Raw genomic sequence first — 15,365 nt, 5'->3', positions numbered from 1 at the left:
GATGCGCCCATGCTCGATGACGATGGTGAGGATGTGCAGGACAAGCTAGCAAGACCAAAGGAAGCACACCCTCCAGGAAAACACCAACTGAGAAATTGATAAATTGCTTTCGTTATCAATTAAATATATAAATTGTAGTACGCTCTAGTAAAGATAATAATATGAGAATTGCCAGAACAACTGATAACATACGATCAGTGAAAATAATTAAGTACAATGGGAGATAATAACTTAACTGGTTAACCACACAATGGCAACGAGGAAATGAGGTAGCCAGGAAAGGAATGATGCAAAGCATGCACAAGATATACTGGAGTATGTGATGAAACTAGAAGCATGGGGAAATGTTCAAACTAGAATACCTCAGAAGAATGGAACAACAAGGACATAAAGGTAGAAGCATGGATGTAATTATGCAACTTAGCCAAGGAAAACCAAGAAGCAGAAGGCCAGTGTTTAAGTTACAATAATGCAAAACAATAGAAATATCTGTTAAGACATAGTATGGCAAAATGTAGGAAGCATGAAGCTGAGGAACCCGACATTACATATCTTTGTATGATGCATATATCATTGATAATGGATAACAAACCAACTAGCTATCAACATGGGGATGCATATTTTGTGTCGCTGATATACAAACTAAACCGATCATATATGTTGATCAACGGAAGCATTTCTTTGTACCGACGAAAAAAAAATGATTGTAATATAGAAGCGACACTGTAAGAAGCATGGAAAAGATGCAAATGGGCACATTACAAGTGTAAGGTGGAAGCTTCTGATCGACTGGAATCGATCAGTTTGACGAATATTTTGCTAATAAATATGTAACGTCGGAGCCGTGCGATTCAACTAGAATCGACCGCAGTCAAATGCTTCTGATTAGACTACTGATTAAAAGCATTTCCTTTTTTTAAAGGCAATGCCCGACATGCTCGCTCTATTTGGTCGTTCGCCAGACTCACTAGCCCAACATTTTGTTTAGAAGGCATTTTGCAGACATTATTTTTCATAGTTACAGATTTTGTTTCTACAAAACAATGTTGTCAGTGTTCGAAAATTTTCATCCCGAAATAACATTTGTGGAAGTCATGGTAAAAAAACAAAATAGATACTCCAAAAATGCTAGTGTTGTTTTTGTTTCTTTTTTCATGACTTCCACGAATGTTTTTTATGGATGAAAATTTGCAACAAAAAAATTCCAAAATTGTAAAGAACAAACATTTTTTTTCAGAATTTACTGTTCACCCCGAGCTCAAATGAGCTCGGGAGTACAAGGGGACTTTCGGGGAGAGATGTCATACTCTGTTGCATCAGTGGCTGAGCCAAATGTAGCAAAAGATCTCCCTTTGCATTTGCAGTTCAAAGACCATGATGCCCATTATAGCTGACACATATTTATTTATTTTTTGAAAGGAGACGGGTTTCCTCCCTGCCTCAAGATTATTAAGAAGAGGCACCAGCCGGACCAAACATCGTTATACAGAGCTTGATTGCAATCTGAGTAGCTGCAACGGAATTATTACACACACAACTCGCAATCAGAGTAGCTGCAACAGAATTATCATTCAAAGCAACAAGCAAAGGGGCCACAAGAACAAGACAGATGGAATATAAGAACATCAGCCAGCTAACCTATATCTGTGTGAGCCCACCGACACCGTACGCCTCTGCTCGCTCTGCTAGCGTCCTGCTAGAGTCGTCAGGCTCATGCTGTTAACAGAGTCCTCCCTCGCTTCTTCAGCTTCACGTCTCCTTCCAACGAAATACGAAGGCTGCCTTGGTATCGTGAGTGGCATGGCCTCGTTTTCCAGCATAGAGACCAAAGCGACATGAGTGGCCTGGCACTCGGGCTGCCCTGAACGCACGATAATGCGATATGGATGCACAACGACTCTTGATGCAGCGAGCAGCTGTTCAGCAGCACAGTTTCTAGGAAATCCCTTGAGTTTCCTTCTTTCAGTAAGTTCCATGCCTGAAACATGGCCGAGGATAATAAGTTGGTATCTACGTTCGCCATGTTGTACTTGAGCAGGCCAAATTCAAAGTATTTGGTAGCACTTACATAATCTATAAGGTTTGGGAATTCCCTTATAAGATGTTGAGGTGAGCTAATCTTTAACCCACTTACAATCTCCAGTAGCAAGATCCCATAGCTATATGTGTCGGACTTGACCGAAAAAATGCCTTCCATCGCATATTCGGGCGACATGTAACCGCTGTTTGAATAGTTTCACAAGCAAGTGCACATGAATTAATTAGTTGAAGCACATAAATAGTCATTTGAGCATGTTTAGTCTAGTGAAGGAATCAATAGTTTAATACTCACTATGTCCCGACAACATGCCTAGTATTTGCTTGTTGCTGGTTTTCACCAAAGATCCTTGCTATGCCAAAATCTGATATGTTGGGTCTCAACTCCGCATCCAACAGGATGTTGCTTGCTTTGAGATCTCTGTGAATTATCGTCATTCTAGAATCGTGGTGTAGGTACACAAGTCCTTTAGCTACCCCTTTGATTATACTAAACCTTGCTGGCCAATCAAGCATAGATCTTTTAGCATCATCTGTACGCCGACAACAAAGCATGTGAAGCCATGTTAGTCTTAAAATCAAGCATGCTCATTCTCTGGACGTAAGAATCAATATACATGATTAGGACATACCAAATAGGAAGTAGTCCAAGCTTTTGTTGGGTAAGTATTCGTAAATAAGAAGCTTCTCAGCTCCATGGACACAGTAACCAAGAAGTCTAACTAAGTTTCTGTGCTGCAGTTTTGCAATAAGAACTACTTCATTTCTAAAATGCTCCATTCCTTGATCAGAGCACTTGGTTAGCCTTTTAACAGCAACTTCCTTGCCACCTTCCAGTTTTCCCTACGTGGTTACATAGTTCAGATTAATACTGAAAGAATACCTTCCACTATTGCAATCGTCAAAGTGACATTTATGTTACCTTGTATACTATGCCAAAGCCCCCTCTTCCAAGCACAATGGAGTTAGAGAAACCGTCTGTAGCAGGGACAATGTCTTCGTAGCTGATCCACAAAAAAATTGAATTCTCATCGTATAGTCCATCAGAACTGTCCGGTTCTAGCATCGCAAAATTTAGGGGAACCTTGGTTTGGTCCTTGCCTGCCAGGAATCCATACCAGTTATGTTAATCGCTAATGCATTAACATGGCATTAACTTGGATATATAATTGAATCTTGTTCAACCTCTCAACTTGCGTATCCAGACAAGACAAATGCACACAAGTATCAGTAGACTTGCCGTGACTGGGAGTACAATCTTCAGTGCACCAGTCTTCTTACGGACTGCAAGACAACAGATAGAATACTTACTCACTATACATAAAAGTTGATTGACGAAGTGTGTATATCCAGGCCAACTATTGGTTTACGTGGAAGGGAGAGGGAAACAAAAGAGAAAGAGAAAAACATATATGGATATCTACTGTGATACTGTATCTTCTCACAAAACATTAAGTAAAGTACAAGAAAAATAATGTTGGGAAGCAAGTTGTATCTAGTGTAAAATTGACCGCAGTCACCAAACACGCTAACATATAGACTCATGAGCATGTAAATGTTTGCCATGTGAAATAGTAAAACTTGAATACACCTGATGAAGAAGGATACTGCCCTTGATCTAAAGTAGGGAGAGCAAAACTGGTAGTAGTGAGCTGACCATGAACTTGTCGGGAGTCCTCATGTTAAGCAAGGTAACGAAACTATCTCCTTGACCACAATGCAGCTGCTTCTTTCTCTGACATCCTAGGGAAAAGTCAAGACCAATAGATTCATATCCATCAAGGCACTTGCACGTCGCAACTGCATGCGTGGTATCACAATAGCCAAACAGGCCGCATGAAGCATAGCGGTCACAGCTAGGACCGGGCCGCTCAAAGAAAACCTCCCAAGCTAATGAGTTGTTGTTCCACGCCAGGAATTTCACCATGCCCATGTAGTGCAGCACCATGCGCATGCCTGGTGAGCCGTTAGAGACAGTGTACGTCAAGTAAAACTCACCACCTCTGTTGACAATTGTTTGGGACATGATGGGACCTGATTCCCTCTGATACATGGCAGAGACCAATACACCATCCAGCGCAGCCCTGCGCCAGTATGGCCTCGTCCTATTCCAAACGAGGATCTGGAGGCTTGAGTCACCACCCAAGGAGTAGTCACTCGTAGATGGGTCATCAGGGGCTCTCCAGGCAACGAGGTGCGTGGAGAGGTTGTTGTTGTTGTTGCTCAGCTGTAAACTCATATTTGGGAGAATGGTGTCGACTGGGTGATGGAAGCTCTGCCATATATCTGTGCCATTCGGCAACCTGATAACCAAGTTCCCAGAGTCCAGCAGCATGGCAGCAGCTCCGGTGGCTTCAGTGGTGATGTTGTTCGTGGTTGTCCAAAGAGTGCTTCCTTTGGAGTCTAACAAGACAAGATCAGAGCTGCTGGTCAGAACAAACTTACCAGAGGAGCTGCCAGTGATAGGGCTGTCGTGGTTTGCGACCCACACATATGTTCGCTCGGGGATGTTGTGGTACCATATGCCGACATATGAGTTTGCAGTTGAGTTTTTCGGGGAGAAGAAGCCAAGAGCAAAGATGCTATCATTTGAGATGAGCCTGTCGTCGATGGAGAGTGGCTTTGCAGGTGTTAGGCGATCCTTGGAGTTGCAGAAACAAATCAGTAACAGGAGGGTGAAAACAGGGAGCAGAATCATGCCCATTAGGCCTTCTGCATATGCTTGTGAAGAGGAAAGTAAGGAGATATTGTGTGAACTATGAAGATGCTTCAGACTGTTTGCTTGGATGGCTCAAATGTGCGAGGTAGGAGCTGAAGTACTGTATCAGAGTATTGGTATTCCTGATGTGGCTTGTCACATTAGCACCAGTTTTGTATCCGGTTGTCCACACAAAGTCCAGCCTAGATTGATAGGGGAAAGGCAAGTGTGTACACAAGACCGCGAGGTCTCCGCGGTGTATTGAAGATCAAGAAACAAGAAATATCTCACATGCTACATCCGGGGCCGACGGTGTTCCCTGACTGAATCAAGCACGGAGAAACTCATCAGCTGTCACCTGTCCCGGTTTGCAGCCATCGCTGGGCGTCGGTCACTGTCGCCATGAAGAAAATCTGCGCCATGTGGATCCGGGGACTTGGACTTGCACGGCAACCAGTCAAATTTACTGCCAGAGATATTCAGATTTCACCATCCAGCACCCTTGCCGTTAAGCAAGGGTTCACAAGTACAGCCACAATCAGTCAACAAGCAAGGTTTCACAACTACAACAAAAACTGAAATTGGAGAGCACCGTCGGGGCGACAAGCAACGGTTCACAACAAGTAGGCCAAGAAATGAGTTACCATCAGGTGGAGCTCAGTCGGGGCAGCTCGCGGCGACGCGCCGGGTTGGGGACTGACTCGGCTTTCGACCTCAGGTCTCTGGCGCGGCGAATGCCGGGGACGTTGAACGCGGCGCGGGCCATCATAGCTATACATATTTAAAAATTGTAATATGTGTTTAAAAAATAAGTATGTTTGTGAGCCATGTGCATCTTGCTATACATATTTCTCTTCTTTGTTTCTTGAACAAGCTGTACATATGTTAGGTGGTATCGTCTTGACACGAATTATTGAGTGAAAAAATTGTCCTGTCAAAATATGTAGTATCTGCACAATATAGTTGCACCTAAATATGTTCATATGTGAATGTTTTCCGAAAAAAATGTGTTACCCGTTTGCCAGTGTTGTCGCAAGTTGAAGGGCGACTAGGGTCTTGCTGGCGGCGCCACAAGTCCATCTCATCTCCTGTGGCCTTAGGTCATGGAGGCGTAGTGGATCTCGGCCCTTGCGGATTGGAGGGTCATGTTCCGTGTTTTAGGTGTCTTTTTGTGCATGTTTAAGGTTTGTGTCCTATTTAGAAATAGGAGGCAAAGATGGAATAAGGCTCTTCTCGCCTAACAGGGCATGTGGAGGTGTGTCTTCGGTGGATCTCGCAGGATTTAGCCGGTGTTCTACGGAAACAAACAAGGGTTCACACTTCACTCCTATACAACAAAACGAAAAGGGGTATGGTAAAAAATAAGTTACCATCGGGTGGAGCTCCATCGGGGCAACTGGCGGCAACACTCTGGATTGGGGACTAACTTGGTTTTCGACCTTAGATCTCTGGTGGGAACGAACACCGGCGATGTTGAACGGGGCTCGAGGCCTGAAGATGGAGAGGAGGCGGAGACGCATATCAGTGACGGCGGCATGACGGGGAGAAGAAGCCTCGGCAGCAGATGGGGAGCACCGACAGCAGCGAGGAAAGCGGCGGCGAGTTCGATAACCACGGGACTGGAACTAGACGGCGGAAGTGATCTTGTGCGGTCGTGCATTTGTTATTCTCTCCACGCTTGCGTTTTTGCCTTCTCTTGTTTGTCACCGGGCCCAAAAGCTACATTTCTTTTTGAGAAACACCGTAATTTTATTCATACTCATAACAAGTACATGCACACTGATTTGAACATAAGATCCAAGAATATACAAAGTAACTCATATGACTAAGAGTTACAATGAACTCTCTTGAAGACACCTTTTTCACGGCGGCAATCTCTGCTTCAAGAAATACTCCAAAAACTTCAGTAAAGAGGTTGCAATTGAAGTGGGGCAATGATGTTGTCACTCTTAAACCCGCATGAACATTATCAGTAATGATTTTCTTTACAACGCCCTGAGTAGCTACTATTCTTTCATGTGCCTTCAGTAGCGGAACGGGGTCACCTAAAAAAAGTAGAGAAACGGGCAGCATATCCGCTCTCTTGCATTTGCCAGCCCTAGAAAACACATCTGCTAGCCTAAATAAAGGAAACATTTGCCAAAATTGCTTTTGAAGGCCGAGCTTTATGGAGACCTCCAAATGAAAAATTCAAAATTCATGAAAATTCATATTTTTACATTTCAAAAAATTCTGAAAAAATATAGATATAGATGAAGGCAGCACAAGTGCAAAATTTTCAGGACGAAATACGTTGAAATTAGGGTTGTGCAAAAAAAAAGTCTGGGGCTTTTTAACGCATGTTACTATTCTTCATGCTGAAATTTTACTCACATACACGACAAATCCTTGTTTACTTGCACATATTTTTTTGAAACGGAAAATTTTGAAATTTGTAGGAAAAATCCCTACTAAAACATTTGCCCCTAAAAACTTTTTGGTTGCATCGTTCAAACTAAGGACCTTCATAGGAAAAATCCCTATGAATTTAAATCCTTCAAAATTTCTACGAAAACATTTCAAACATAACAGAAGGATATTACATCTGTCCACAAAAAAAAGTGTTCACCGCCACTCATTTGTGAGTACTAGTACAAATCCAAAGGGAGGGAGTATATGCTTCTTGGGTTATTCAAAATGTCCACCATAAAACCAAGCTTTCAGCATACTACTTTAACTGACTCAACCGACAGAGGAAACACTGAACAAGAAACTTTATATAGGGAAAACAAACACATAAAAGTTTGCGATACATGCATGTTGAGGTAGCTTCCTTCACTTTGATAGATGAGAATGCTCAAACTAGTACATAGATCAAGGAGACTGTATTTACAAACATGACCCGCGAGTTGAGAACGATTTATTCAATTGTGCAATTGTTTGTGTATGCAAACATGACCCAACTGCAGATTTGTGAGCAATTTATGAAACAATGAACAGCGGAACTAAACATTTGACGTCCCGCCAGTGTTGTGAGGCTCATGTTATTCTCAAAACTTCCCATATATTTTCTCCAGTCTTCGGCTTCATGGCTCTGTAGTGTGAAATATGTAGGTTTCCTGGGGGCAAGAAGCAGAGTTGTTTCGTTCTCTAACATGAACACAATGGATGACATGGGTGGCCTAGCATTTGGATGGTCTTGAACACACAGGAGCCCTATGTGAACACATCGTAGAACTTCATCAAGTGGACAACTCTCCACAACCGACCAGTCCACCAATTCGCTTGCATTTCCATCAACCCATAAGCTCCATGCCTGAAAAAGTGAAATCAATTTCTAGTCAAATTATCATGAGTGTTTAAGCCGTTCAAAATTATAACATTTAAGTAATACTTACATATGCTATATGGTTTGGAAAGCCCATTGTGAGATGGGGTGAGCTAATCTATAACCCGCTTACAATCTCCAACAGCAAAATCCCAAAGCTGTAGGTGTCAGACTTGACAGAAAAGCTGCCTTCCATCGCATATTCAGGAGACATGTAACCACTGTTAAATGATTCCAAGGAAAATGAATTAGATTTAAGAAAATGCCACACTGCACATAGCTGGCGCAAAGATTACTTACTATGTCCCAATAACCCGTTTAGTGTTTGCTTGTTGCTCTTTTCCTCCAAAGATCCTTGCCATACCAAAATCAGATATTTTAGGACTAATTTGCGCATCCAACAAGATGTTTCTTGCTTTGAGATCTCGATGAACTATTGTTAATCTTGAATCTTGATGGAGATAAAGAAGCGCTCTGGCTATCGCTTTAATGACCATGAACCGACTCAGCCAATTAAGCATATGTTTTTTGTAGCATATTCCAAAAGCCGTGCAAAATGAGATATATTGTCAGCCATAATATAAAAAACCTGTTAGTTAATGTACAAATATTTTGTGAGACTTGAATGTAAGTACATAAGTTAGGACAAACCAAAAAGGAAGGCATCCAAACTCCTGTTAGATAAGTATTCATAAACAAGTAACTTCTCATCTTCATGAATGCAGTAACCAAGAAGCCTAACTAAGTTCCGGTGCTACAATTTGGCAATCAGAACTACTTCATTCTTAAACTCCTCAATCCCTTGCCCAGAACCCATACTATGCCTTTTGACAGCAACTTCCATGCCATTTTCCAATATTCCCTACATGAGCACATCATTTTTTAGTTTAACAAGAGAACAACAACAATATTTCTTCTTCAGAAATAGCCAAGCCAAAACTTTTTATTACCTTGTACACTTTTTCGAAACCACCTTTTCCAAGCATGTTGTAATTAGAAAAGTTGTTTGTTGCAGTAAGAATTTCTTCAAAGCCAACATATGGAAGTTCTGTATCTTCGTTCCCAAGTTTGTAACCATTCAAGTGCTTTAGCATGTGTGTGTTCTGACCTTTCCTTCGGCGTTTACCTGACAGAATAATTTGAAATGAATTTGTTGATATTGGTTATTGAGGGAAAAAGGTGAATAAAGAGTTTTTCTACCTCGCGACTTGCATCCAAGGTATATGCATGTGAGTACCAATAGACAAGCCACTGCCGGGAGTACAATCTTCAGTATAACAATCTTTTTTTCATTAGTTGTAGATTTGTAGTACACCAAGAGAATAATGTCATGCATTTGTTGCAAGTGTCATATTTACCATGAATAATACAACATCATAACAACACCTCATGCACTTCAAACTCTGGATAAACACTCATTACTTGATACTAATGTAGAATTATCTGATGGTGCCAAACAAGCTAGCATATAGGCTCATGAACATGTAACTATTACCATGTGAAATGAATAAATCAACTAAACTCTGATGAACTGGATGCCAACTAGTGCAATATCATTCATAATTTCTTGGTATAAAGTAAAAGGAATTGCACTCACATTAGCACCCAAATCACAGAAGCCATGGTAACAATGATCTCCTATTTTAATAGAAACAATAGGCATGCCAACAATAGGTCTATATTTATCTTTATCATCGGGTTTAGCAATTCTAGCAGCTTCATGACAGAAATGAATAACATGCCCATCAATATTATCGACCAAGAGATCTTTAATCATAGAAATACTAGGTTCAACTTTAATTTGTTCAGGGAGTGTAGGAGTTCTAGTATAACTCTTACGAACCACATCTGAAGTTTTAGCATGTTCCTTTATCCTAACAGGGAAAGGTGGTTTCTCAATATAAGTAGTAGGAATAACAGGATCAACATTATAAGTAATAGTTTCATGTTCAACTTTAATGGGTTCTACTATTTTTACTTCAATGGGAGGATGATATTTAAACCACTTCTCCTTAGGGAGATCAACATGAGTAGCAAATGATTCAAAGAAAGAAGCTACTATCTCAGAGTCAAGTCCATACTTAGTGCTAAATTCACGAAAAGTATCAGTATCCATAAAAGATTTAACACAATAAAACTTAAGGTTTATACCTGTCTCCTTACCTTCGTCGAGCTCCCAATCTTCAGAGTTGTATTTAATTCTTTCCAAGATATCTCATTTGAATTCAATAGTCTTCTTTATAAAAGAACTACTACAAGAAGTATCGAGCATGGATTGATCATTACGAGAAAGCCGAGCATAAAAGTTTTGAATAATAATTTCTCTTGAGAGATCATGATTGGGGCATGAATATAACATTGACTTAAGCCTCCCCCAAGCTTGAGCGATACTTTATCCTTCACGAGGCCAAAAATTTTCAATTGGTTGTAATTCCAAGTCCCAATATCATCACATAGCCTATACCATGTCAATTCATTCTCCTTCAAAGATAAAGGGAAACCTTCTTCTTGACTTCATGCTCGGGCAAACCTGCAAGCTTAAATAATCCACAAACTTCATCCACATAGATTAGATGCATATCAGGACGTAATGTTTCATCTCCCGCATAAGGATTAGCTGGTAGTTTCTCTATCATACACGAAGGAATTTCATAATAAATATTTTCAGTAGGTTCAGTAGGTTGAGGGGAAACTCTTTGCTCTTCCCGTCGGGGTGAAGATACCCTGAACAAACCCCTCAAAGGATTATTTCCTATAGTGACAAGTGACAGTAAATTTCAGCACGTCATATAAATGTTTCCTTAACAAATTCCACTTACCAAAGGCGCTTCACTCCCCGGCAACGGCGCCGGAAAAGAGTCTTAATGAACCACAAGTATAGGAGATCTATCGTCCTTTCGATAAGTAGGAGTGTCGAACCCAATGAGGAGCAAAAGGAAATGACAAACGGTTTTCAGTAAGGTATTGTTCTGCAAGCACTGAAATTATCGGTAATAGGTAGTTTTGTGATAAGATAATTCATAACAGGTAACAAGTAACAAGTGTAACAAAGGTGCAGCAAGCTGGCCCTATCCTTTTTGTAGCAAAGGATAAGTCTGGATAAACTCTTATATAAAGTAAAGCGCTCCGGAGGACACATAGGAATTATTGTCAAGTTAGTTTTCATCATGCTCATATGATTTGTGTTTGTTACTTTGATAATTTGATATGTGGGTGGACCGATGCTTGGGTGCTGTCCTTACTTGGACAAGCCTCCCACTTATGATTAACCCCTCTCACAAGCATCCGCAACTACGAAAGAAGAATTAAGATAAATCTAACCATAGCATGAAACATGTGGATCCAAATCAATCATTTACAAAGCAACGCATAAACTAGGGTTTAAGCTTCTGTCACTCTAGCAACCCATCATCTATTTATTACTTCCCAATGCCTTCCCCTAAGCCCAAATCATGGTGAAGTGTCATGTATTCGACGTTCACATAACACCACTAGAGAAAAGACAACATACATCTCATCAAAATATCGAACGAATACCATATTCACATGATTACTTATAACAAGACTTCTCACATGTCCTCAGGAACAAAAGTAACTACTCACAAAACATATTCATGTTAAATATCAGAGGGGTATTGCATATCATTAAGGATTTGAACATATGATCTTCCACCGAATAAACCAACTAGCATCAACTACAAGGAGTAATCAACACTACTAGCAACCCACACGTACCAATCTGAGGTTTTGAGACAAAGATTGAATACAAGAGATGAACTAGGGTTTGGAGAGGAGATGATGCTTGTGAAGATGTTGATGGAGATTGACCTCCTCTCGATGAGAGGATCGTTGGTGATGACGATGGCTTCGATTTCCCCCTGCGGGAGGGAAGTTTCCCCGGCAGAATAGCTCCGCCGGAGTATTAGATTGCTTCTGCCTAGCTAACGCCTCGAGACGGTGGCGCTTCATCCCGAAAGCTTCCTTATGATTTTTTCAGGTAAAAACCCTTCATATAGCAGAAGATGGACACCAGAGACCTTCCAGGGGCCCCCAAGCCCTAGGGGCACGCTCCGGGCTTGTGGCCACCAGGTAGGTCCTCTCTAGTATTTTCTTCGTCAAATAATTCTTATATATTTGTAAGTGCATCTAGTGCCACCCCTAGTTGGTTTTGGAGTATTGACGACAAACCTAGTTGAGGGACTAATGTGTTTGTGAGAATTGAAGGATAACACAGGTAGAAGTCCCTCATTGATTCGGTTTTACTACCAGAGATGACCCCTAAAAATGTATGAAGACATTGAAGTCAAAGGTGGTATATGAAGATATTCACATTGAAGACTATGACAAAAGAAGACACGTTATGAAGCCTATGGAGCTCGAAGACTTAGATCTATCGTAGTTCTTTTTCTTTTGTGTTGAGTCATAGGAACCACCATACTGTTAAGTGGGGTCCAGGAGAACCAGTTAGAATGACTGAAGTGATGCCGAAACCAAAAACCTATGTCTTCGAGTGAAGACAATGAGAGCGAATCTTGTCCAGAGCCGGACAAGTCAGCTTTGCTTGTAGCCCAAGTAAAGTTGCCATAAGAGTTTGAAATCTGACCGTTGAGACACGTGTCAGTTCCTTAGTGACCCAGGGTCATTTCGGACAAATCAGGTCGGGTTGCCAAGTGGCTATAAATAGCCCACCCCCTACAACCATAAACGGTTGGCTGCTCAGATTTCAGTGCACGACTTTTGTCGTTTGAGAGCAACCCACCTCGAAGCCTTTGAGAGAAAATTCCTAGCGAGGAGAAAGCCCTAACCACCCAGAGCCAGAGTAAATTGGGCAGCACTTAAGTCTTCTTGTCTGAGTGATCTGAAGACTTATTACACTTGAGGACTATGCATCCTCCAGACGGTTAGGCGTCGCGTTCTGAGCATCCAAGAGACATTGTGGATTGCCAGTGAACGAAGTCTGTGAAGGTTTGGGAGTCTACCTTGAAGACTTACCAGAGTGATTGGGCGAGGACTATGTGACCTTAGCTCAAGGAGAATACGGTGAGGACTTGGTGTCCTGAGCTGCGTGTTCAGGACTGGGTGTCCGGGACTGTGTGTCCTAAGGTTTAAATACCTAGCCGCTCCAACCAGACGTACAGTTGTCACAGCAACTGGAACTGGTCCAACACATCATTGTCTTCAACGAGTCACTGGCTTCATCTTCACTTCCTTTTACTTACTGTTACTCATTGTGAAGCCATTGCATGCTTGCTATATCTTTTGTCTTCACAACGTAACTGTATGATTTGTTTGGCTTCATAAATTCTTCCTACCTGATCCTTATTACACTGCAGCTACTTGTCATTGTACTTTCACTCTATTGAATACTTGACCATGGCTTGCCTAGTGTAATCTAACTTCTGCTGCATAGTGATAGGCATATCTCTACTGTTTGTCTTCATAACTTCCACGTTTTGAAGACATTCATAAAAATCGCCTATTCACCCCCCCTCTAGTCGATATAACGCACTTTCAATTGGTATCAGAGCAAGGTGCTCCCTTGTTCTGTGTGATTCAGTTTAACCACCTGGAGTTTTAGCTATGTCGACTGCAGGGATAATTAAAGTCTCCGCTGCGTGCCCCGTCTTCGATGGAACTGAATATCCCTACTGGAAGAATAAGATGCGTATGCATCTTGAAGCCATTGATGTCGACCTATGGTATGTCGTCGAGAACGGCGTTCCCAAGGCTGGAGAAGGTGTCACTGCTGCTGATGTCAAGAAATTCGTTCAACTGGACTCTACTGCCAAGAACATCATCTGTGGTCATCTGACCAAAGGACAGTATGGCCGTGTGAGTGCTTTGAAGACATCCAAGCTGGTCTGGGACTGGCTCTCCAAGGTCAATGAAGGCATCTCAACCCAGAGAGATCAGAGAATCAGCGTTCTTCGCAACCTCTTCAACCACTTCAAGAGAAATGACAATGAGAATGTCCAGCACACATTTGATCGGCTCACTGACATCACAAATGAGCTTCAAGCCCTCGGCGCTACTGAGATCACCAAACATGAAGTCGTCAAGACGCTGCTGAGATTACTTGACAGTTCATTTGACATCCTAGCCCTGATGATTCAAGAACGTCCTGATTTCAAGACACTCGATCCATCTGACATACTTGAGAGGCTCAACACACATGAGTTTCAGCTTTCTGAGAAAAGAGATATCTACGGTCCAAACTATGGGCGAACTCGTGCCTTGAAGGCAAAAGCTGTTTCCTCATCTGAAGAAGAATCTGACAGCAGTTCTGATGATCCTGAAGACATTGGAAGGGAACTTTCAATGCTAGTGAAGAAGTTCCAAAAATTCACCAAGAAGAAAGGCTTCAGAAAGTCTTCACGATCAAGCTCAAGGAATGATGAAGCTTATGCTCATGACTACAAGAAGAAAACATGCCGCAAGTGCAAGAAAACTGGACACTTCATCTCTGAGTGTCCACAGTGGGACAATGAGAACAGAAAGAAGAAGAAGAGCAAGGAATATGACTCGGATGTCAGGACCCCGACTCGATGTCACATCGATCTAGCCGATAACACCTCATATCACTTTGCGGCCTCACGCACGGTATCCCCACGGGTGTCGCCTTACCTTTGCCCGGGACCGTTTGCGCCTTTTGGCTCACGTATATGATAGTGTCGCTAGCATCCATATGATAAAGAGCCCGGGCTGACATGACTAGTCGTAAACCCAAAGTGGCACAGACTTACAGGGACAGGCATCCATGACCCAGCTTCGAACGTGTCGGTCATCAGCAAGTGGGTCCGGGCTGTAGCACTGGGCTAGCAGGACTCCGGTAAACCGGGCTGTAGCGGGCTAACAGGACTCCGGTACTCAAAGCGTGACATTTCCCAGAAGGGACAGACACAGGAACGAAGAAGGACACATGCCGGCCAGCCTAAATGTTCCAGAGCAGTAGCAAGCTACCATGGCTCAGCGGTAACACTAGGAGACATTTCCCGGTAAGAGAGGCTACTAAAGATAAACAACTAGATAGTCAGATCCCACACATACCAAGCATTTCAATCATACACACAATATGCTCGATATGTGCAAATACAACGAAGCATCACAACATGACTCTACGACACAAGTACTTTATTTAAGGCTCAGGGAGCCATACATAACATACACAAAGGTACGGGTCTCACGACCCAACATACAAGTCATACAGTCATACAAACCAGCAGCGGAAGTAACTTGTCTGAGTACAGACAACTAGTAAAATAAAAGAGGCTTGGGAAGCCTAGCTATACTACAAGGTCCTTCACAAGCTCAGGGTCACCACCT

At 42.1% G+C, this 15,365-nt stretch overlaps 1 pseudogene; it reads right to left on the bottom strand.

The window, feature by feature from the left end:
• Positions 1-1,685: 1,685 nt before the first annotated feature.
• On the bottom strand, positions 1,686-4,741 carry LOC119358328 (annotated as a pseudogene).
• Between the last annotated feature and the right edge of the window lie 10,624 nt (positions 4,742-15,365).

Source organism: Triticum dicoccoides, chromosome 2A (assembly GCF_002162155.2).
Source record: "Triticum dicoccoides isolate Atlit2015 ecotype Zavitan chromosome 2A, WEW_v2.0, whole genome shotgun sequence".
Lineage (NCBI taxonomy): Eukaryota > Viridiplantae > Streptophyta > Magnoliopsida > Poales > Poaceae > Triticum > Triticum dicoccoides.
This window is presented reverse-complemented; position numbering and strand designations above follow the sequence as displayed.